This window comes from Trichechus manatus, unplaced genomic scaffold, assembly GCF_000243295.1.
Source record: "Trichechus manatus latirostris isolate Lorelei unplaced genomic scaffold, TriManLat1.0 scaffold00054, whole genome shotgun sequence".
NCBI lineage: Eukaryota > Metazoa > Chordata > Mammalia > Sirenia > Trichechidae > Trichechus > Trichechus manatus.
In genome coordinates, this window is record NW_004443990.1 from 2,267,373 (window position 1) to 2,292,704 (window position 25,332).

Consider the following 25,332-nt stretch of genomic DNA (forward strand, 5'->3'; position numbering starts at 1 on the left):
ATTACTTCATATAGATTAACTGAAATAATGATGCTGGTAAGATTCCCAGACCAGGATCATTATAGCATTTGGAGTCGGCCCTCAGTGACAAATTGTTCTAAAACTGTTTGGCTCACCACCATAAGGCTTAAAACATAAAAATATAAAAGTGTTTAAAATCTTTTCTCTGTTTCCTTATCAGAAATATTCATTTAGACCATAACAACTGTTAGAACAAGATAACAACTCCAGGCCAGCTGTCAAATGTTTACCATTATCAAAACTCTCCCTGGAGGGAGATGCAACTTTGGCTCGCCTCACCGGCAGTAATTTAATTTTTCCTTCATTCTGACTCGGAAATGGCAGCATTTTTCAAAGCTTCCTCCCACTGATGGCTGAAATTTTCCTTGTGAAATGATTTCCACCGGTCTTGAATCTTTCTTGTTTCTGCCGTCTTCACCTTTGCTGATGGTTCTGCAACTCATCACCAGCTATGCAAACTGACAGTTCACATCCTGGGGCAGCAGTGGGGTCTGGCCTGCAGAAAGGCGCAGCCTGACCAAATTTACGCTCACAAGATCTCTTAATTGACAAAAGCATTTGCTCTAGTTCCTGTTCTCTGCTGCAGGGGCTATGGAGAGGGAATCGGGGTTTGTAGGGGGGAGAGCACCATTGGGAGAATGTTCTGAGGAGAAGAGAGGCTCTCTTCACACTCTACTGAGTACACAGACTTTAGAGATGAAAAACAGACGGAGAGAGGCATTTCCATCCATCTTGCTGATCATGCAGGAGTTCATTGAACTGTACAGCATAGCACCAGACCCTTGTATCATTCAATGTTACTTTTTAAAAGTGTTCTTAAATGTTCAGCACAAATATCCCTCCTCCTTTTCCTTGAGTTGACAAAGAATACAAAAGTTAATAAGAAATTAAAAATTTAAATATTGCCATGAGAATCACCAGAAATACCCTTTCCTCTCTGGAGAGTTCTGTTTAATATGAAAGTCCTCTTAACAGGAGTGGACAGAGGAGGTTTTAGGTTTGATTTAAATTTCATGTATGTGACACATTTCATTTTTTTCTTCCCTCACAAATTTCAACCCAGGCCACTTGTTTGCAGAAACCGCCCAATACCTTCCCTGGATGCTTCCAAGATACTCCTGGAATCTGAGATTGCCTTGTATCTTCTTTTTGGTAGACGTATGTTTTTGTCCTTTTCCCTTCAATCCTCAACTCCTCTATGGAGGACTCAGCCTCGTGTCCACAGTCTACTCCAGACAGACAGCTGGCACAGAGCTGTTCCCTAGCATAAGGTCACTTACATGTTTGTCTACCAGTTTGGGTCACTCTGGAAATTACTTTTGAACACAGATTATTTAAAACGACTGACCTCTTAGGACTATTTCGACCTTCTCCTTCCCCAGATGTCTAAAACAACTTAATCAAAATAATAAGTTGTTTTCATGGCTTTGAAAATAGAAATATAATTGAAGTGAAAACGAGAGAATCCTGTGATCGAGGCAGATTTGAATTCTACGTTTTGCTCTTCCACTGACTGTGTTCTTCACTTTCTTTCCTATAACCGTCATGGTTACAGTAAAATCGTGGGATTGCAGGTGATAACACAATCAGGTTCATAATTTGGATCCTACTAATTTAGAATGTAAGGAGCCCTGGTAGCACAATGGTTAAGTCAAGTGCTTGGCTCCTAACCAAAAGGTCAGCAGTTCAAACCCACCAGCTACTCCATGGGAGAACAGACCTGGCAATCTGTTCTATATAGATTACAGCCTAGGAAATCCTATGGGGCAGTTCTACTGTGTCATATAGGGTCACTATGAGTCAGAATTGACTTGAGGACACACGACAAAAACAATTTAGAATATCTGATTATGATAAATTGAAGTTGATCTTTGAGCTATCTTTGGATAAAGTTTGTTAAGCAAATTGATAGTTTAAATAATATTTCAGAGGGGAACATTCACTTACCGAAGAACACTGAAAAATTTTAAACACTTTTACACATGTGTTGTATACAGCATTATTAATTAGAGGCATTTCTTACATCAAACTAGATAGACTTCTGCTTCTTAACAAGTATTCTTAAGTATAACTCACATTTTTCCTCATTTCAGAGTAGCCTCTAATTGCCTGAATTAGAGGTATTTTTATGTTTTCAACAAAACTTTGAGAATATATACTTGAGGAGCTTACAAGTTGGTGGGGGATGCAAGGTATTCATAAAACAAGGCAAACACCAATACAGGATAGAGACTATGTGCTGAACGCCAAAAGCACTATTTAAAAAAATAGTAAGTGCTAAAGGAATTTTGAACTGGTTAAGTGCTCGGCCACTAACCAAATGGTTGGTAGTTTGAACCCATCAGCGGCTCCACAGGAGAAAGATGTGGCAGTCTGTTTCCGTAAAGTTTACAGCCTTGAAAACTCTATTGGGGCAGATCTATAGGATCCTTTAGGGTTGCTATGAGTTGGAATCGACTCACCGGCAGTCGGTTGGAGTTGGCTTAAAAAAAGGAATTTTAGATAAGTGGAGGCTTTGGAAAGGTTTAGAAAATGGCATATATATGACATGGAAGTTTTTAAATTATTTCCAGAGTTTGATTTATTCTCTGCCATGTAAAATGTTTAGCTGATATATATATGAAACCATCTTCAATTTTGGAATCACTTGATTTTACTTGATGGAGTAGATCTTCATGTAATTCCTGCCTTTTATTGAGTATTTACTATGTGCCAAGCATTATGTGCCAAACACTGTGCCAAACTCTGTGGTAAACCATTTCAGGCAGGGGTCAAAAGCTTAGATGCCTACAATGGCCAGGTGTAAAGTAGCGGGGACTACAGCAAATTGACTGCATTTAAGTTTGCTGCTGCTACTCTTTCCATATTGCCATTGCAGAAATGTGGGCTCTGTGTTGCCATACCTTCCATTTAGTCAAGAGAGGCAGGAAATTCACATTTTTATGGATGTTTCCTGATTTTTAAAACAGTATGGGCTAAATAAAAGTTCATTACTTTTACAGTATATGCTCAACCCTATTTTATCCTCACAACATCCCTACAAGATAGGTGTAATTGTACTTGCCTGCTTTCAACACAGCCAGTAAGTAGCGAAAGTGGAATTCTACACCAGATCTCTTTCACTCCAAAACTTACCTTATTAACTGTGCTTCCTCCTCTTCTCTCCCAGACTGCTTGGGGTGATGCTGGGGATAGTACCGGCAGAAGCGTGCTGTTTGGTTAAAGCCAGGCCCTAAACAAAATTATCAACTCATTAAATATTTCATCACTTTTGTTCAAATTTTAAATGGACTTTGTGATCTGAAGGAGTTAATATACCTCCACAAACCTGCCTTCAGCTGGTAAGATCAGGCCCATTATTATCATAATATACAGCTGTAAAAAGCTGGTCACAGAGCATAAATTGCATTGAAAACTCTTAGGCCACAAGATTACTGGAGAAGAATTGCATTGCTTGTTCAGTCGTATATTTTGATCTTTATTGCTAGTAGTTTAGTCTCCTGAGAGTTAGGGATTATCCTTGCTTTTAATGTAAAAAGTATATCTGTGAGGGTAAAAATATAAAATGAAAATAGATTTTTAATGGCAACTTTGGTTCTTAGCATTAATTTTATATGCATTTTTCACTCTGAACTTTTAAACAGTTTTGAGAAACATATGAGAGATTTGTGAAAAGGGGCAAGAGAGGGTCAAATGTATCAAATCCTTGGATTCCAGCAAATGTAGGATTTGTGGAAGAGCAGAGAAGCACACATGTGTTGGGAATGTAAATTAAACTAAACCCTCACTCTGTGGAGACTTGAAAAGTGAGCGCACCATATTATGGCTAATGTCTGCGGCATTTGTCTTCTTAATAAATTAACCAAATATTAAAATAAACATTAATTTTATCAGTCTGCATTTTTCCTCCCTGGATGAAAGTGTTTCAAGAAAAATCATAAAAGAACCTATGGTAGCTCAGAGAGGTTAAACTCAACAGTTGTTTTCTTTGAAGTCTCTGGCCATGAGGTTAATTGCCAAAACTGCTTTCGGAAAAGGTGGTAACAATTTAACAAGACTGTACAACTGCAGAGACTTAGATGAATATCAGGTGTTTGCAGATGTTTTTTCCTAACAGGAAAAGGGGGTAGGGAGGAGAGGAGGAACAGAATGAGAAACGGGAAGAGAGAGGCCAGAATTAAGTCCCAACTAAACAGCCAGTAATTCTTTGTTTGCTTAGCCAATCATCCTGTAATTGGCCGGGAGGTTAATAGGAGTCTATTGATTGGTCAGGAGGATTGCTTACTGTGGCTATTTTTACAGTATGCTCCCAGACAGAAGGCTGCAATTACTGGCGCTCTCATTCCCACTCTTTAGGGCCACTGCTGCTCTGATTTATGAAACCTGATCAGGCTGCTGTTGGCAGTTTATGTTCTAAGTATTGCCTTCTGGGTGTTTGCTGCTCATGGGTCATTGTGCTACTTCTCATCATTTATTGTGGTCATTTGAATAGGTGAGCTTATTTATGACTTACTAAAGTAGGAATACATTAAAAACAATAACCGCCACCCACATGGACTAAAAAGTGGGAACAACTATGCAAGATGTTTGACAGAGCCCTACCTGTTTTAGAAATAGAAATTCTACTACCAGAGTAGAATTCGCAATAGACCAAGAAATAAAATAACAAAGCCTTTCCTTTACCTGCCTTCAAACTCCCCTCAGTAATTCCTACTAATTGGTTACACTTAGATTGGCTTTTGTATAACTTCTGATAATTAGATTCAGTAGCTGGTACTTTAGAGTTAAGGAAACTGAGTCCAAGTTTAAAATGTCTTCAACCCAGCCAGACTGCTTCTGGGCATTTGACAGGGCTCCTCTGTCTTAACCCATTCCGATGTGGTCCTGACTTTAGCATTACTAATAAGGTACTTACCTCATCATTTCATTTCTCACTTGCTAAACTTGACTATAAATTCTTTCTTTACTCAAGGTTTTTGTTTTCCACCCTTGTTGAGACCTTCTTTTGTAGTTCAGAGTTCCCTCGGAGCCCAGTTGAAGGGTGAGTAAATCTCTACTGCTGATAAGGCCCACGAGCCACAGATTTCTATGTAGCCACATCTAACTGGATTTTACCTACACTTCCAGCTTCTAATTTAAAGCTACAGTGACTACTACTAGTAATAATAATAATAATAATAATATTTTCTCCTAAATAATAATCATACTTTCTCCTACACCTGCTTCTACTATTTTTTCTTTCACTGCTACTTTTTTTTTTTTAAACATGCTAAGGAGTGCTTCAAAACATCTCATTGCTTTTAAAGATCTCCAGTATTCAACATGTATGTTTTGAATAACTGCTCTATGCCAGACACTCTTGCCAGTGCTATGGATACAGTAGTGAGGAAGATAGACCACAAGCATCCCAGTACAACAGATTCCTGCTTATTTTCCTTTTGGAGAGAAAAGGCCCTCTAGCTTGTTGAGAACACCTCCCTCTGCAAAGCATTGAAACATACTCAGCTAGAGCAAAGGATCTAGAAACAGCCTCAGGGATTTTCTTTAATCTGTATGGGAACCACTTAATATTGAACTGTTAATTTTTGTACTATCTGGACTTCACAAGGGATAATGCTTTTTGTTTTCTTTTTCCTTCTTTAATTTTTTTTTTCTATCATCCTGCACTAACTTACAATTTTTGCAGTTCTCGTGAGCTTATGAACCAAAAAAAACTTATTACAAGATCTGTCAATTGTATATGAACTCCCTTTCTTGTCCTCTATCTTTTGGAAATAAGTAGCCTTTTTCTGATCTTCCCCTGCTCCTCCTGCCCATTACCTCACTTTAGAAGTCTCAATGATAATGATCTATGTTTTATGAGACTTTTTTGAACCATTCTGATTAACCTATCGTTACCATAAAGCTATGATATAGGATAGTGTTAATTTGATCTGCCTTACAGGGTAGTAATTATGCTTCAAGTAAAGTAAAATGTTAGTAGCTAAGTCTTCCACAGAGTAGGGTGCCACCAGTTCCGCTAGTCTTGGAGAATATCACCCTTGCTTTTCTCCCTGGTTGCCTTTTCTCTTTGTTTCCTGATATTCGTTGTTTTCACTGTAACTATCAGAGAGAAAGAATTAACTCTATGTGCTTAAAAGATGCTGTCTGCACAATGTCTCCAACCTCACCAGCCCCCAGTGTAATGTAACTTCTTGTGGAGTTCAAAAGAGAAGGTAGTTTGGCACTTTTAAAACAGACTGCTTGTTCTTTATCCTTTGTGTTTTTATCATAATCCAAAAATCTCTGAGTCCAAAAACAGTCCCTGAAATGCACTCTCCACCATTGTATGCCTTTACAGCCATAGTAACAGTAAACTAGCCAGCAAAATATATACTTTTTTCTTGCTTTCAGCAGAATATATACTTTTTTTTTCTTGCTTTCACTGCTCACCTCATTATTAACTATTGTATCAGAATTCAGCAGCATTCACAATAAGATTCTTTAGCAATATGGTGATGTTCAGAACTTTTATCTTCCTATTTGGGGATAGAATCTGCTACTGTTTTCCAGAGGAATTAAAACATAACCAACAACAAAAAAAAAAAAAAAAAAACTGAAAAATCCATGTTGTGGAGCTAACCAGTTTAAAGGTATCATCATTTTAATATCCTTTCACTGTTGTTAGAGAAATTAAGAGAAAGAAGAAAAGACAGTTCAGTCTTTTAGAGAAGGGAACACACACTGAGTAAGTAAGCATGGTGTTCATCCCCCAGTACCACTTTGTCCTTTTGTAGGACCTTTCATTTAGCTATTTCATGTCCTGTTACACTGCCTTCCTTCAGTTTTGTTGTTTCGAGCCAGCATGCCCTTTTCTGGGTGACCATGTATTTTTAAAAAGAAAGGAAAAGAAAAAAGAAATGTTCCAGACGAAACTACCACCGTGGGTTTTCAGATTCTTGAGAACTAAAACATGACTTCATTAAATCATCATAATATTTATTATTTAATGTGTTTAATGGAAAAAGGAATAAAATGTATTGCAGGTAAAGGTGCTGGCACAAAATGTATTTCTAGTTTTTAAATGCAAGGTTGAATTGTTCTTTTGATCAAATACAGCTACCTTTTTGTTTTTGGCAAAAGTTATTTCAGAAATACATTCCTCTCTGCACTTTTCTTTGAAATTGTTTTTTGGATATGGAAAAGTAACCAGTAAAGAATCCAGACAATTTTTAATGAGACATTTCAGGCATAGTAGAAGGCTGGTGCATGGCTTCCTCACACGAGATGACCTCAACAAACTCATTTTGCTATATAGTAGTGGTGGGATGGGGGGAACTATAAGAAGCTTACATATGATTAAAAAATACATATATATGTATTTCTCCATGCCAGAGCATGGATTTAAGAAAGTTTGGCAGAGAGTAAAACATTAATAAACATACAGTTTAATATGAATTTTGCTGAAAGTTATCAAACAAATAGTCGTGGGCCAACTAAAGTGATACATTTATAGGAAAACTTGAATTGGGCCAGTAAATATGTCCTGAGGCTTTGGTGACATCATAAAGTATTTGTGCTTTATTTTTTATAAGTTATTGCTTTATCAACAGAAGTGAGCATTTGTGGTTAGAAACGGATAATTCACACTTAAATCTTGTTTTTTCTCTGTTTAATCAAATTTATATTTGGTTAGAGTAGTGGCAAAAAAAAAAAAGCTACAGAGAAAGTGTAAACCTTAATTATCATTTGCCACTGAAGGCTGAATTTTTACATCTATCTAGGGGCAAACCCCTCTGGTATTTGTCAATAAGCAAGAGAAAAATACTAGCTTTCAGATAACAGGCATTTGGTGACCTGGCGACAGTCATGCAAGCGAGAATGTTCAAATGACTTCAGCTCTTTCTAGCTTCATTATGTCAGGCTGGCAGATCACATATGGCATTATGGAAATCAGCAAATGAAAACCATATTGATCAGCATTGAGACAAATGTAAAAAAGGTGGTCTCAAGGAGGAGCTGAGGAGAAGAATGCTTTCCTGGTCAACCTGATAGGCCCTTGTTAAGGCCTTTTAATCATTTATTAACGTAACCCTCCTTCTTCCCTTTCCACTCAGATTACCTCAGCCACAGAGCATCCTGCTCCATTTATCTTTTAATGTTTCCTTTATTTAATTTATTTTTAAGCTCTAAGTTACACTCTTATTTCAGAATTGAGTTTTACTTTTCAAGGGATTGTTTTAAGTGACTTTAATGACTTTTCCCAACAAGCTCACCAGGCATTCAAAGGAAGAAAAGCATTTGCTGAGATTCACCTATCAGCAAATAATTTACTTGGTATGCACCACAGCCAAAAGCAGAGAGACAGACAGCCAGACACATTAAAAAGAGAGAGAGAGAGTAAAATCTGAGTTTTTACTAAGCCTAAGTCTCTGGTTAAGGCTTTGGATCAATGTTTCAATTTCAAAGTTTTTTTTCGGGGTTTGGAATTTAGCCTGGTAAAATTGCTTCAGGTCTAAAACTGGAAATTTCAGTCATCTTTTCTTTCCCTCTTCGTTGTATGACTGCAGAAGAAAGCTGGAGTGTTCTTTTATCTTGTTTCTTGGGGTGGGGGTGGGGGGAATCAGCCAGCATGTGGTCTGCCAAATTAAGATAGTAAAGTGGAAGTTTGTGGTTTGTGGAGATTTCTGTTTTCGTTGCATTTCCTCACCTGAAAAGCGTCTTCAGTTTTGTAGGTTGTTGCCTTTCCTAAATCACATTCAAGCCTTGATTTGAATGAGCTTGCTTCTCTCCCCCACCTCTTACCTCCCTCTTTCTCCCCACTCTCTCACCCCTGCCTCACCTTTTATTTTTATGTTCAGGTTCACCATTTTGTAAGAAATTTATTTGAAAGGCGTTTTTTCCTATGGAACTGTGTCCTTTTGTAGTTGATGAGTAACCTGTGGATGTGAGCCCTTGGAATTCTCATTGGTATATGATAATAATTGTTTCTACCCTGGTTTGGGGCATAAATCATTCCTAAAAAAGATTTACACACACACAAAAGAAATCTGAAATATGGATATAACTTAATACCCTGAAACTGCATACACACCAATTCAAGGATGGACTCTTTCATCCATTAGTTTTTTAGCTAATAAATTAAATATTTGCAATTATTTTCCTTTTTGAAACCACCTCTTTTTAAAAACAAATTCCACAACATTAAACAGTTGACAAATTTAGCATTGAATTCTAAAGTAGGTATTTGTAAAAACAGAAAAAATGTGGATAATATAATCTGGGTGATATGGTAATCAAATCATTGAACTTTCTCTTTGCTCTGGACTTGTTGTCTAGGGCTGCTGTGGAATGATTATATTTAACTTTGATTTCCTATGTGAAATCTACCTTTCCCAGTGCATCTTGGGTAAATATCTCTGATTGATTTGGATAGCAAAAGATACACAATATGTAGATCTAATTTACCTAAGTAGAATTCAAGAATTTTATTTTGCTTCTCCCTAAGGACTCCAAAGATATATTCAGTGATATATTTGAAAAATCCATGTATCAAATCTGTTTTGTCTTTTCTTCTTGCATACTCATTGATTTCTAAGTGCTTTTCCTCTTAGACTCACATTACTATCCCACTTTCCTTTCTCGGCTCTACATCAAACAGTGTATGAATTACAGCAGGAGTGCTGTCTGTGGAAGGCTTACTCCCCTTGTTTGTTGCAGAAGAGCAGAACATTAAACAGTGAGTGGACTGTGCAGAAACGCTGTCTCCCCCTCTCCGTCTCTTTCTCTCCCTCCCTCCCTCTTTTTCTACTCTTCCCTCTCCTTCTCTTCCTTTCTTTCTCTCCCTATTCCCAGTGGGAGTGTTGTTTATAGAGCATTATAATTTATAACTGAAGAGAGTGGATTTAATTTCAGTGGAGAGGCTCGCCAGCAGGGCGCCAGCCTGCAATCATATGAATCAGCAAGCTGCAAACTGTATTGAATGGAAAGTATTATCGCTGGCCACAAACGGACACTGTTTCTCCTAAACAACTCCCTTGGTGCAGGAAGACCTTGTCTTCATTCATCTGTTTTACATATCTACTTCTGTTTTAATTTTGCCATTTCCTAAAAGTGTTTTCTCTTTAGACGGTAACTTTTCTCTAACTACCTTATTTCCTGACCCAACATTGGAAACTGCTATTGTATATTTGTGGCTGATTTGATATTTCTTCTATCTCCATTGACTTTAGTTTTCCATTTGCTTCTCCTTTCTGTATTCAATCCTTGGTGTTTTTTTTTTTTTTGTTTTTTGTTTTTTTATTAATGGGAGCTGTTAAACATGCAAACAAGACTATGACGAACCATTAGTATTAATATTGTAAAATGCTAGTCAGTTTCAATCACCTAAAGTTTTATTTAATCGTGGATATTTTGTTTATACTTGGATTTTTTTCCTACATTCAGGGAAAGGATTTATTTTCTTATCCTTCAAACGGCTGGAAGATGATGATTTCTTATTCTTTAAATGACCCATCAAATGTCTTGTAACTTTAGTACCTGTACTTTCATGCCAAGTGTTTCTCAAGTTTATCCAACTGTTTCAATCATTTTTTAGGAAGAAAGATCGAATGCATGACTTTTTGTGGTTCGTATTTGTTTTTAGCTTCAATCCAACATCAGCCACTTTAATGTAGTTAAACTAAGTTTCTGAATAATTTTTAAAGCCAAGTTAGAGTTACATGGCTGGTACCTTTTTCAAAAGTGTTTTACTGAATTCCTGTAGGTATTATAATTATTGGGAATTTTAGTAGTGAATCTTTAACAGCAGTTAGACAAGTTGCGTTTACATTGCATCAAATATCAGGTATCTTCATCCAGACTTTTGAATAATTTTAACACGTAATAAAAGTCAAGTTGCACAGATAGCAGTAGATTGAAACTGAGATATGTTCAAAAGGAAAGGGGAATAGTACAGGAGTCAGTTAAGGAAGCCCTAATAAAGGAATTCTATTTAGACATGGTACATAAGCTGGGCTAGTTTTACTACATTTGTTTAAAATGTAGGTCTTATATATTTTAAAAATACTTACTGAAATACAAAAGAAAGCAAATAACAAAATGTTAAAAGCTTAGAGATTTGATATAAAGTTCACATATTTTTCCTGTCAGAAATATATCTATTTTCTTGTGTGTGTGTAATGGAAAATTCCTTATATATCACCTGGTATATTTTCTTGATACAATTTAACACCAATAAATCAAAATATATGTAACCATAATTTTTCTCATTTAAAGAAAAACTTGTAAATCTATTCATAATTTTTCTCCTTTTAAAAAAATTTTTATTGTTGTACTTTAAGTGAAAGTTTACAATTCAAGTTAGTCCGTCATACAAAAATTTATGTATGCATTATGTGAATTTTTCTCCTTTAAAGCCTAAGATAGAGTTATATTCTCCATGTCTCAGCTAGACATGTTTTTATGCCTTTGATTACTCAGTAAGAATTACACATAAGAACAGAAAATCAATATGTTTACCTCTGCTTATTTTCAAAATTGAATGTTGCTGTGATTTAATATCAGAGATGGTATACCAAGTATCAGCTAGAGAGATTTCGTTTGATTTAGTCTTTAATTCCTTGTGGGGTGGATGTTACCTCTATCAACAATCAACTGTAAACAAAAGTAAAATTTCTTATCAGTTTTTATTCCAAGAAGTAGTATGTGAAATAAGGAAGAAAATTGTGAAGTGGTTGCAGGTGAATGTGCTTCTAGATCCTTTTATTCCTGACTTACAACCAGTTTGTAAGCCTGAACTATTATATGTGGACTTTTTTTTTAATCGTGAAGATTACAAAAACTACAGGCATCTCTGCAAGCATATCTTTGTACAGAAATCTTATGTATTTTTAACCCCCTTGAGGAGATGAGAACAACAGTGAAGTGCAAACATTTGAGTAAGTTTCAAATGACTCAACAGTAGTGAAACGGCCCTTGGCTCATCCTGTTTCTTTTCAGAGGCCGGGAGAGGGAGGGCCTCTTTGTCTTTTTACTAGAGTCTTGTGGATTTAGTTTTTGTTTGTGTCATTGATGTCCCTCTCTACCTTAATGTAATGTTAAAGACAAACCTGGTTTATTTGTACATCATTCTGATTCATTCCTATTTTTAAAAATGTACCGTTGGGATTACTCTCAACACCCACTCTTAGAACAGATAAATTCTGCTTGCATGTATGTCATGTACAAAGAATTAGTTTCCTTAAAGCAGTATGTACAAGTTAAATTAATTCCTTGAGAATTTTCTGCTATTGAAGTAGATGAAAAAGACATGTGGTACTTATCTTTGATTTAAGTAGAAATGTATATTGAAAATAGAATCATCAATGGATACAGTTGTCCAAAATCTGTATATGCTACTAGATTCAAAGATATAAATTAAGTGCTGATAAATACAGTTGATTAAAAAGTTGCTTTTTATGTTATAAAGGAGGGTTGTTGTTTTTTGTCTTTTTCGAATTCTTGCGGTTTATAATGACCTGACTTCTTAACACAGTAAAACTATATAAAAGTAGTCTGAGTAATTTTTTTTTTTTTTTTTTAATTTTACCAGGTGACCTTGTAGAAGTCCCTACAGTGGTCATATAGTGAATATGTCTCATTTAAAGAATTGCTGTTGGCATTCATAACTGTTAATATGAAGTGTTTCCAACCATTGCCTCACTAAAACTTGTTTGGGCATTGTGGAAGACAACTGTGTTTCCCCTCCCTTTAACTGTGCTGCTGCCACAGTGTGCTTGGCAGTTAGCAAAGCTTCCTAGTGAGCTAAGTCTGTGTGATCCAACTCTGCTTTGACTGGGAGCAACTGAGTGCACCATTTGTTTTGTTTTCTAAATATCATGGAAGTTTTATTTCCCATTCACTGGGGCCTTTTTTTTAAAAAAATCACCTTGGGCTGAGCGTTTAGCAATTTTTCTAACATCTACGCTTCCAAAATATAAAAAAGGTCATGGCCTTATCACTGATTGCAGTGGATAACACTGTGGTTGCTCTAGTTAAAACTGTGACCTTGTTCTGGGGTGGGGGGGGGGGGATGACTTCCCTATTGGTGGCTGCTTTCCTTACTTTTTGGAGCTTTGATGTGTTCCTGCAGCTGATATAAATACAGAGGGGGTTAGGGAGAAGCAGCTGGCTGGCAACGACAGATTAAAATATTTCTGACCCACAAAAGTAACCAAATGCCCATATTTCTTCATTTAACATAATTAATACCTTGTATTTCCATTGACTTTGATAAAGTGACCTTCATCCTCCCACTTCCCCTCCAAACCTCCCCTCCCCCATCCCTTCTCTCGGTCAAGTTTGGGAAGACTGTAAGAGATCTATAGTTAAAATACTCTACAGACGATGAAGGATAGCCTGTCTTTAAAGAAGCTAACATCAAAAGTCTCAATTAGCTAGCTGCCTAGCAGGAAGCTTATAACTACATTAAAATAGAAAAGTTATTTAATTTTTAGTATACTGTATTTCAGCAGCAAGCGTTGTAATCTAAAAGCAATATGAAACATTTTGGCTTGGCTGCCAAGTAAATCCACATTTTGTTATAAATGTATAATTACAGGAAATCTATGAAAAGAAAAGTGTTAAACATTTCTTACTGAATACTGCTAAGGAGGAATTCTAGTTGCATTTGGAATTTAGAGAAAGCCTGGGATGGATTTTGGTCATGTTACAAGGTCTGCTTGTTGCATTTAATTTAAAGCAGTTGTCCTTACTTCATTATCACAGCATAGTGCACAGTGTTTTTCAATTTATTCTTTAAAAGAAGGAGACAGTGGCACAAAACGTGCCTCTGGGTTTAAGCAATATTTATTTGATCATATGATTACTTCAGTGGTTTTTTTTTTTTCCCCTAGTCTTTCATTTTGCACTTCAGTGTACACGTTTCTGAATGGAAAAGATAGACGTCATTATTTTAAACAATCTGGTAATGGTTGAGCAGACCATCTGGAAAGGTGATGTCAGCTGAGGGCAAGGGTGGTAGCTAGGTGAGTGCCCCCTTCCCACATCTAGTTTCATGGTGCCTCAGTTGCTGTCTTGGTTGAATGCATTCTCCTCAGCTGATACTTAATAGTAGCTTGTGCTGGAGAAGCATCAGCATTGCCGTCTCTGGTCTTTACAAAGATGATTGCTGGACAAAGATGAGCAGCACTGATCTGTATGATGGACAGAATTCAATTATACTACTGTCTCAGGAAAAAAGCACACATTTAATGCCATAAGGAAATTGGATTCCTTCTACTAAGAAATCCTAAATTTGTGCTTAATAGCTAGATGAATGTAGAGCTGATTTACATTTACAGACTAGTTGTAGATTTGGTTGATAGAATATAAAGTTTGGTCTGTACATGGATGATATCACTACCCAGATGAAATGTATATATGCTGGTCCTGCACCTTTTCTTTTTTTTTTTTTCCCTGAAGTTAAAATTGAAGATCACTTATTGGAAAATATCCCGGGTAAGTAAACAGACAGTGATTGCAATGTGTATGGAGCCACCATTCTTACAGGGGTGTGTACGGTTCATGTAAGAAGGGGAAGCCCGATCAAGATTTTGATTCTCTCAGTGGTCGAAAGTAGTTCGAGAATCCTTTCACAGGAGAGGGAGAACTCCCAAATGGAATTGGAGAAGCCCTCCTGCCAGCCAGGTTTCTTTTTCTTCCCAGCACATAGGTGTTCCATTTGAATTTGCCTCCACAGAAAGGGACTTATATTATGGCTATAGAGAAAGGACAGATACACATACCATATTTTATTTGGAGATGTTCTGACAGAATTTGTTACTTCCTCTTCCCATGCTAGTCTGTTATACAGTGGTAAAACCAAGCTGATCCCAGTAATAAACCTTACTGGTATGGTTCACTGATTTTTTTGGACTCTGCATTTATTTTAGCAGACATCTCTGATAGCGTTTTGCAGTTTTCAGCTTTTTGTTGTTTAAAACAAAAATAATAAGTAAACCTGTTCAGGGATTTATTTCTCTTTTTGAAACTGATTCCATGTCACAGTGCCCTCCTTGGGGAGGAGTTACATCTCTAGCCAAGGCTGGAACCTGAGGAACCACTGCTGGTGGAATGTGAGACAGAAGGCAGTATTATTTACTTTCTTACTGGCTCTGATTTTTCTTATTATTTGGCACATTTAAGAGGACCAACATGTTATAATTTTTCCTAATATTTCTGATCACCTTTAAATAACTAAAAAATATTTTTACAAAGATAGATACATATCTTACTATCGTACATAATTCTTTAAGTTCAGTCTTAGTCTGGGAAAGTTTACAGCAACATCGTATTCACTTTATTGAACAAATTTTTGTTGAGTACCTCTTGTGTAGTTTGATGGTAAATACTTAGAATGGGTTTACCAGAGTAGATGTTGTTCCCACTATGTGAGTGTAAGCACCATAGCACACACAATAAGTGTTATTCAGTAAGCTATTTTTTCTATACTACAATTTGGGGAATCAACTCTTCTTAACTATCAGAAGATGGGATTGTTTCTATTCTCTTAACACTTCAATGCCCAAGATATGCTAGGTTTGAAGGTATACCTACAGCACATTGTTCCAATGCGGAGCTTCCCAGATTCTCCATTTAGTTTAGTTAAGGGTTTCATTCCAGAATCCTTTCTGGAATATGGGTTAAGAAGTGGTAATATTCTATTAATATAGGGGTCAAAGTGAAAAATAAATAAACCAAAGATTTAATTGAAGTAACCATATTGTTATGCACTGAAATCAATGATAAACACATAACTTTTCTGAGGGGGGAAGGGAAGAGGTATAGATATTGGTACCGTGGAATCATATGTATGGTAATTCTGAATCAGTAGCAAGATATTGAACTGTCTTCTGAATCATCAAGGAAATATTAAATTATATTCAATATGGCTTTTGTACTAAGCATGCTTCCTCATTTTCTAGTTCCTTATAAGTTAAAAAACCAAACCCCTTGCTGTCGAGTCAATTCCGACTCATAGCAACCCTATAGGACAGAGTAGAACTGTCCCATAGAGTTTCCAAGGAGCAGCTGGTGGATTCAAACTGCTGACCTTTTGGTTAGCAGCCTCCGCTCTTAACCACTGCACCGCCGGGGCTCCCCTTATAAATTAGTATCTGCATATCATAGATTTGATACTTTATTATTAAGAATGTTCTGTTAACCCCAACATGTTACTTCCTGGTTGCACCTATTTTCTGGTCTCTTATGGGAAAGCAGAACCAAACAAACCCCACCATGGAGTTGTCTGCCAAAGAAGCAGAGTGCTGACCAGGTTGGCCTGGCAGAATGCGTGCAATGACAGTTTCTACATGTTAGATTCTTGCTGGGTTTTATGCCCTTTACTTACTTTACAGCTTCTTCAGTTTCCTGGTATGTTTCAGTGCCCAGAGCATTTAAATTAGAAACTTTTCTCCCAAAAGGAGCCCTGGGATCCAAAGGAATAGAATACAGTCACCTATAAAGCTGGATCCTCTTAATTCCTACCAGTATTTGGCTTGTTTACATATACTTTCAATAGTGTCATGCACTCTGCAGGCATTTACATGATTTAAAAAATATTATTCACTTACGTTACCTTAGTTGCTCTTTTAAAAGACTCAAAGCAGTAGGAAGTTTGTTGTTGCTGTTGTTTTTTTCTTTGCTTGTTTGTTTTTTAATTTTATAGATGAGCAGATTGAGGCTCTGAGATATTATGTAATTTCACCATAGCTACTAAGTGGTAGCACTGGATGTCAAAGCTTCACTTTGTGACACTTCATAAATCTTTAAGATGATGATGATCATAGCAAAAGTGGCTAATTGCAACTTTAACTGAGCAAAGGAGACCAAATCTCACGATAATTTTCCCCCCAGTATTGCTAGTTTAGGTGATCTGCCTGCTCAGGTCTTTTCTATTCTTACAAAACAAAACACCGTTCCAAGGAGCTCCTTTAGCAGATTATCAAAATGCAGAAGCTTTGAATTCTCTCATTTTGTGAAACAGGTAAATATTGAAAGCTTACTGTGTTCTTTGCAGTGTGTGAGATGCATTGTTCCTTTCTCTATTCAAGGAGTTTTAATTGGAAAAGATGAGGCATAAATACATTTGCATTACTTTAAAGATTCAAAACTACCACAAGGCCTTATATGATTAATTGCACAATTAATGGTACAGACAGTAAATGCTTTGTATTCAGAGAAGGGAGAATCAGTCTTAGAATTTTAACACTGATAGAGTCCTTATCTAGTCCCACCACCTTAAAAAAAAGGTGAAGCTCAGAAAGATTAATACACAGTCTTAAAGTTACACAGCAAGATGTAGCCAGATCTAGAGTTCTAATTCAGATCTTTTCACTGTCAGTCTTTTACGTGAATTACACTATCTCCCCGACCTGTAGACAGATTTTTAAGGGTGAAACGAGATCTCGCCATCAGAATATTGAAGCTTCTAACATGATCTAGCAGCTATCTCTTGGGCCTCCTGCAATACCTTGGTCGTGACATACTAGATACTATAAAAGGTGGTCCCCTGTCTCAAGTGTTTACAGTCTAATGGGGTAGACATATGTACAGCTCAACAGACTTCAGTGTTGCAGAAGAGCTTTATATAAATACAGTGCGATAGGGGCCCAGAGGTGAGAGGAGACATACTGTTTATGGGACTTTTTGTAGGGGACTTATTTGAACAGGTAGTGATGGTGATTGGAAGGGCATTCCATGCAAAGGAAAGTGCTGTGATTTCCTTTCTGTTTTTTAGTGCTCTCATGATTAGTACTTATTTGCCTTTATGCTTTCTAGTCTTGTCTCTATTCCCCATGCCTATTTTTCAGTATCCTAGACACTTGCTGGTTAGAGGTACTAACTGTGGGTTTACTTTCCCTCCTCTTTGGTGTCTCAGGTACTGAGCCATTTTCGGTATAGGATGGCATTGCCTGCTTCCTGATGGTAGAAATAATTTGATTTCCTCATTGGCTTTTCTCATTCATTGAAAGTGACGGAAATTTATACCCATTGACAAAATTCAACATAGGCTTATTTCATTTGCTAGGTCAGCCTTGGCTTCTTTTTTGCAGTCTGTCTCCCTCCTTCTTTCATTTCTTTAACTCACCTTATTCAAATATTTATTCTAATTTTTCTTCTTGCCGAAGTCTAGCATTCCAAAGTGTCTTTCCTCAGTAATTTAATTAGGCCACAAGTTTGAGGCTTAATGATGGATCAGAAAATGTATGCTATGCTTGAGAGATCAAGACAGCAAATTGATTACTGTTGTAGGAAAGGTTGGTAAATTTGGGAGAGGGAGCAAGTACTGCCCTGTGCTGCAGGATCTGAGTCAATGATCAAGGTCAGCCTCAGTTCATTAACTTTTCCTGAGGGCTTATAGTCATGGTAAACATAAGTGATCATACCTTATATTATAATTATAGTGCTGTTTGGGAGTGACTTAGTTTACTTCAATAAGGTCCTAGAGTAATGTAATAGGAGTTGATGCTGAAAGATCTAGAGTAGGGTAAGCCAATTTCTAGCCATCTTGCCTAGATTCCTAATGCCCACCAAAGGAAAATCTCATCTCTCAAGGTATGAGTGTGGATAAACACTCTTATCACCCATGGGAAGATTAAGAAGGGGCCTAACCTAATCATCAAAATTATCATCTATTTTAAAGGATGATAGGGATTCTCATTGTGCTTTTAGTTAACACATTATAAAAAACTGGAATGTATTTCATGCTAATTTTTAACCCTTAAAATCAAATATCTTAACAATTCTAATACTGGTTTCCTTGCAGTTTTTAGGCAGTACTATAAATTGTTTTGACCAGAAACTACTAATAAGCCTACATTAAAATGACTTTTAATGTATTTCACTTAAAGCAAAATGATCAACCACTTTAAGCTTAACAGGTTTTAAGAATTCTAAAATAAAAGAGGGTAATAACTTGCTTTAGGGTTTTTCACATGAATAACTTAAATGTGCTATAAGACAGGATTTATTTTATTTTAAGGAATCCTCGCTGTACTTTAGAAACTCACAATACCAACCTTCATAAATAAATGTAAAATCAGAAAAATCAGTATTGCTCAATCATTAAACAGAGTAGCAGACAGTGGTTATAATGAATTAGTTTTTTAAATTCAAGCATATCTGTGGACCATTTTTATTTATGTCATTTAAAATCAATTTTGTTTCTTCCAGTGTCTGTCTTTATTTTTCTAAAAGTTAAACAGTAAACATTTATTTTCTAAGCATTACTTGGGTACTCCATACATAGAATTTTACAAGGTGTTCAGTAAATGGGGCAGTCCTACTCTGTCCTATAGGGTTGCTATGAGTTAGAATCAAATTGATGGCAGTGGGTTTGGTTTGTTTTTTTTTTTCTTCAGTAAATGCTTATAGCCAAAAGATTTGCTATGATAGTTTCTTTTTCATACGTGTTATGGTACCATTTCACAGATTAAACCAGCTTAAAATGAGGTTCTTTTAGTGTTTTAGTAATGACATTCTCAAGGATGTAGAGTTTTGGTTCCCGGTGATATAAAGTAACAGAGACCAGACTTACCCTTCCACCTAAAACAACTTAGAAACTGGACAATTATATACTGCAGTGGTTTTCTAGGTATTGAGCATCAGACAATGAAGGACACTGATCCCTGAGAGATGTGAAACAAATGAAGTAAGCTGTCCCAAATCTTTGCCAGTACATAGTGTAGGGGTGGGAAACTCAGGTGGAGCACAGCATTCCCATTGAGTTGAAGAGAAGGAGCTGGGAGTCTGGGGAAGCCAATGCGGCTAGAGTTACAGGGCATAGTACCAGAAAGGAGAGAGCACTCCAGAGATCTACAGAGGATATTCCACAAGTCTTAATGATGAGCACATATGTGTGAGAAACTATTCAAAACCCAGGAAAGAGCCACCTAAAAGATTAGAGGAAATATTCACTGGAGCTCACACAAAGCTGCAAATGGTTCCTATTCCCACCTACCTGAGTGGAAAAAACTCATAATTCACAGGCAGTTGGGTAGAATACTCAGAACGGCTTGCCTCAACAGTGGACAAAAGTAGCCCTAGATTTAGCTTCTCCAGTCCCACCTAACAAAGTTTAAGTAGGACCCAAAAGGAGCAACCTGTTTCCAAGTAGCTTAACAGTATCCCAGAACAAAAGCTGAAAAATATTTATAGAAATACAAAAATACTCAACACCCAAAAAAGTAAAATTCACAAAATTTGGAACTCAGTAACAATTAGCAGGCATACTGTACAAAGCAGGAAAATCTGACCCATAATGATGAGAAAAATCAGTCAAAGTTGCCCCAGAGTAGGATTAATAGACATATCAAAACAGTTATTAAAACTGTAGTCTATATATATCCAAGATGCTAGAGGAAAGATTGAGCATAATAAATAGAGATCTGGAAGATACAAAGAAAGGCACAAATTGAACTTCTAGAGACGAAAACTACAATGTCTGAGATGAAAAATACTCTAGATACGATTCACAGCAGATTAGATACTAAAGAAGGAGATAATAGTGAACTTGAAGACACAGTAATAGAAACTAGCCAAAATTGAAACGTAAGAATGAAAAAAGACTGAAAAAAATATGAACCGAGCGTCAGTGTGCTGTGTAACACTTCAAAATAACCTAATTTATTTGTAATTGAATTCCTTGTGGGAGAAGAGAAGAGATAAAAAAAGGATACAGAAAAAAATACTTGAAGAAATATTTAAAGAAATACAAATTGATGAAAACTATAAACCAACAAATCCAAGAAGCTCAGTGAACAAAAAGCACAAGAAACATGAAAACAAATTATACCAAGGCACATCATAATTAGATTGCTTAAAACCAAGAATAAAGAGAAAATATTAAAAGCAAAAACAGCAAAGAGACACATCACACAGAGAAACAAACATAAGAATGACAGCAGACTTCTTGTCAAACAATGTAAGCTAGAAAACAGTGGAGCAATATTTTTAAAGTACTCAGAGCAAAAACCTGTTGACCTTGAATTCTATACCCAAAAATGTATATATATATTTCAAACACTAAGACAAAACCAAGACTTACTTTGACATACAAAAGCTAAAAGAATTCTTTAACAGCAGACCTGCACGACAGGAAATACCAGGCAGAAGGAATATGACCCCATATGGAAATCGGCATCTGCACATAGGAATGGCTAGTACCAGAATTAGTAAGTACATGGGTAAATAAAAAGACTTTTTTATTATTATTATTTAAATCTCTCCAAAAGACAATTGACTTTTAAAGCAATAATCATAGCAATGTATTGGAGGTTTCTAACATATGTAGAAGAAAGATATATGACAACTATAGCAGAATGGTTAGGGAAGGTGAAATGGAAGCACATGTAGTAAAGTTCTTACACTATATATAAATGAAGTGGCATAATATTCCTTGAAAGTGGACTTTCATAAGTTACAGATATATGCTATAAACCATAAAGCTACCACTAAAATAACAGTTATAGCTAATAAATCAAAACGGGGTAAAATGAAATCATAAAAATATTCATTTAATCTAAAAGAAAGCAGAAAAATAAAGATAAAAGGGAAGAAAGAAGACATGGACAAATAAAAAATATGTAGCAAGATGGTAAGTTTAAACTCAACATCAAAAATCTTGTTAAATCTAAATGATCTAAACACTAAATTAAAAAACAAATTGTCAGATTGGATAAAAAAGCAAAGTTCAACTATATCCAGCCTACAAGAAACCCACAAATAGGTTAAAAGTAAAAGGATGGAAATAAAGCTGTATCATGCTAGCCCTAATCAAAAGAAAGCAGGAATGGCTATGTTAATAAAGTAAACTCAGAGCAGAGAATATTATTATGGAATAAGGAGACATTTCAAAATGATAAAGGGGTCAATTCATGTTTATGTGCCCGATGATAAATAGAGCTTCAATATATCTGAAACAAAAACTGATAGAACTGCCAGCAGAAGTAGCAAAACCTACAGTGATAGATATTTCAACATCCCTTTCTTAATAACTGATAGAAGTAGGCAGAATCAGTAGGAATACAGAAGACTTGAGTAACACTAATAACCAACTTAATCTAATTGACATTAATTTTTTTAAAAATTAAAAAAATTCACCCAGCAACAGCAGAAGACACCTTTTCAAGTGCACACAAAATTATTTACTAAAATAAACTATATTCTAGACCATAAAGTAAGCTTCAATAGATTTAAAGGATTTAAATCGTAAATCATTTAAATAATGTGTTCTCTGACCACAATAGAATTAAATTAGAAATCAATAGCCACAAAGTATTCGGAGAATTTCCCAAATATTTAGAAACTAACATACCTCTAAATAATCATGGATCTAAGAAATAAAAAGGGAAAGTAGACGTTACTGAATAAGTGAACTGAATGAACATTAAGACTCAACATAACAAAAGTTGTAAGCTGTACTAAAGCAGTACTTGAAGGGAAATTTATAGCACTAAATTCCTACACTAGAAAAGAAGGAAAGTCTCAAATCAATGACTTTAGCTCCATCTTAAGAAACTAGTATAAGGTTCAAAGTGGAAATCAAAATAAAATGAAAACAGAAAAACAATAAAAGAAAATCAATGAAACTTTAGTTTCTTAGCCTCTGTTCTTCTTAAAATACCATTAATGGAATGAAAATGCAAGCCACACACTGGGAGAAAATATTTTCAAGTTACATGTCTGATACAGGGTTTGTATCCAGAATATAGAAGTATATAAATCCTCCAAACTCAATAATAAAACAGCAAACAACCAAAGAAAAACAATTGGCAAATGATTTGAACAGATTTCACCGAAGAAGAAATGCAGATGGGAAAAAATGCTCAGCATCATTAGTCTTTAGTGAATTAGTAATCAAAACAACAGGGGGATTCCAGTACACAATCAGATTGTCTAAAACTAAAAATACTGATCATACCTAGGGTTGGTGAGGTTGTAGAGCAACTGGAGCTCTCATACACTGCTGGTGGGAATATAAAGTCATACAAACACTTTGGAAAACAGTTTGCCAGCTTCTTACAATGTTAAACATGAAATAAAAGCATATGTCCATAAAAAGATTTGTACCTGAAAGTTCAATACCAGCTATATTTGTAGTAGTCAAGAGCTAGAAACAATCCAAATGCCTATTAATAGGTAAGTGGATAAACCAGTTGTGGTGTACCCATACAATGGAATACTACTCAGTGGTAAAAAGGAGTGAACTTTTGATAAATGCAGTAACATTGATGAATCTCAGTGTAACTATGTAATCTGAGTAAAAGGAGCCAGACCAGAAAATACTGTGTGGTTTCAGTTTTACAAAATTCTAAAAAATGCTAACTAATTTATGTTGCTAGAAAGCAAATGAGTACGGTTTCCTGGATATGGATGAGAGGAAAGATAGATAACCAGAGGGCATGAGGAAACCTTTGGGAATTGTGAATATGTTCATTATCTTCATTGTAGTGGTGGTTTCATGAATGTGCACATATGTCAAAACTCATCAAATGATGCGCTTTAAATATGTAGTTTATTATATGTCTATTAAATCTCAATAAAGTTGTCAAAATAATTTCTCAAGGATGGATGTGTATACCCTCATTCTAAATTCTGCCCAGCAATGTTTTTTCAGATTTTTGGTTTAGTGTACTAGTTAATCCAATAAGTGTTCCAACTAAAAGTTGAATATTGTCTACCCATTCTCTGACTTGTTTCCAAACCCATCACCGTTGATTGAGAAAACCAAATCTTGAGCATTTTGATTCTGGACAAAACCAATAGAATGGGTGTATTAAGAACACTTGTAACAGCTACTAAATGGATAAGCTTCATTCCTGCATTTCTGCCCTGGTGGTGAAGTGGTTAAGCATTTGGCTGCTAACCAAAAGGTCAGCAATTCAAATCCACCAGCCACTCCTTGGAAACCCTATGGGGCAGTTCTGCCCTGTCCTGTTGGGTCACTATGAGTTGGAATTGACTCGATGGCAAGGATTTGGTTTGTTTGGTTTTATCATAAAATGAACAGTAGGCACTTGTTGACTATCTAATTTATCAAGCAGTCATTCTGTAAGCATAACTGTTTAACAATTTAATGTTTATTCATTGATTTCTGTCCCTTAAGTCATCTCTTTCTTCTTCAACTCACATTGTTCACCAGCAAGCCATGAATAGAAAGATCCCTTGTCTTTCAATGTTTGGGTTGGTGTTTTGTTTGAACTCTTCAAATACAGACTCAAATCCTAAAGATTTTGTTTTAATTACCCCCCAAATTCACAGATTGTGGCTCTTGTAGGTTTGGTGGGCTATACACCAGACTGCCATCTTAATTCCATGAAAGTCCTGCTCAAACATTATATTTTGAAATCTGTATTACAAAGTCTTTTATCCTTTTATTAGTTTAGTACTTTAAGCCTTAGACATAAGAAAGAAGACTATCAGTGAAAATCAATTGAAATGCAGTTAGATAAAGATCTGATGTACTAGGCAGAAGGCTTAGTTGCAGCACAATGTAATCAATTAGGACCCTCCAGCTGCATACAGAGTTCTACCCAGCCAATCACTTTTCACACGTTTCCTCCATTAGCTTGACTAGAGTTCTTTTTTTTTTTTTATAATGTGAATTATGATGAATGAGATTGTTGTTCTGAATATAGAGATGGGTCATTACCCTACAGAAACCAGACTGTGCTGGCATTTAGTGATCAGAGCTTTCTGCTCTTGCTATCAATAAAGTACAAATCTATCTGTCTCAAACTACGATTGGGAAGCTATAGTCATTGTTATCTAATTCATTTAACAATGTTATAATTGTGAATTGTTTCTGTTCATCTGGGTAATTTACATAATTTTTAAGTTAGCTGTGAGGGTGAGGAGTATAATTTATCTGAGGTGGGAAATTTTTCATAGCTTAGAAACACAGCAAGTGGCAACGTTCTGTATCAAATAGCCAGGTTTTTGTTAATAAATATCCCTCAAGAATTAATATCCCTAAATTTAACAACCTGAGTATACACCTTCAAGATGTCAAAAAGTGGAAATAATGAACGAAGCCTGCATACCTAACATGAAGTTGCTGGAGGTTTGCAAAGTAATGACAGTCTGCTTATTCCAGAAGTGCTACAATTGTTGAATTCTAAAAGATGATGTTATTCTTTTTTCTGGACACAAGTTGGGGAATTCACGGAAGAGGGACAGAGTTGTTGGGTTCGGTTTAATGCACCAAATAACTGAGGCATGTTTCTTGGTAAATTGGGTCAGGCAGCCCAACATTAGCATGTTTTATGGAAAAAAAAAAAAAATCCTTAG

General features: G+C 35.9%; 1 protein-coding gene across 3 annotated transcripts in view; it reads left to right on the plus strand.

Annotated features, from left to right (window-relative positions):
* The window catches only part of BCAS3 (BCAS3 microtubule associated cell migration factor), a 641,765-nt gene that overhangs the window by 417,477 nt on the left and 198,956 nt on the right, over positions 1–25,332 (plus strand). The window lies entirely within an intron of this gene.